Genomic DNA, 762 nt, shown 5'->3' on the forward strand with positions numbered 1-762 from the left:
CATGGGCCATTGTGCACTCACCTAAGGAGCATATCCATGGTCTCCAGTGCTTTCGGTGGAGGGAAAAATAGGAAGAGGCCGGTCCAGCGACCAAGCCTTTAAGTGTAGCAGCAGTGGCTTTCGGAAGTCTCCTCGGCCCGGTGAGCTCCCAAAACACTCTTGGTTCTGGAGGAGGTTGAGTTTGGCTCCCTGAATAGCCTTATATTGAGTCTCCAAAGACCACTCCCATTTCTTCATTAAATTTCAGATCTCTTTATGTAGATGTTAAAAATGAAACGTTAAGTTCTTTAAACCTAAGGACTGGGTTCATTTCACACCTTTGCTAATCTCCCTAAAGATCTCTCTCTACCAACACAATCTAATCAAGAGCCACCGATTTTACAACAAACCAGCCCCCACGCGCTGTTTTTCTATCTAAATTTCTATAATCAGGACTTTTATTTTTGACTTACAAAAAGATAGAAAGGATTATTTTATGAGTTGGTGACTTTAGCAGATGTCTTTGAAAACTTGGAAATATGTTTCCTGAGGTTTGTTTAAATATACTCTGCATAGAGGAGTGCTTCCTTTGACAGATTGACTGGCTTTGTCTCTTTTGGGGGTTGTTTTGTTAAGTCTCACCCTAGGATACTTTTCCCATTGATATTTAGAGAGAGCAGAAGGAACGGAGCCCAGTGAGAGAGAGACAGAGAGATGGATCAGTTGCTTATTGGATGCACTCTAGGGATCGGGAATCAACCTTGTAACCCAGATAAGTGTCCT

This window comes from Miniopterus natalensis, chromosome 11 (genome assembly GCF_054644295.1).
Source record: "Miniopterus natalensis isolate mMinNat1 chromosome 11, mMinNat1.hap1, whole genome shotgun sequence".
Classification (NCBI taxonomy): domain Eukaryota; kingdom Metazoa; phylum Chordata; class Mammalia; order Chiroptera; family Miniopteridae; genus Miniopterus; species Miniopterus natalensis.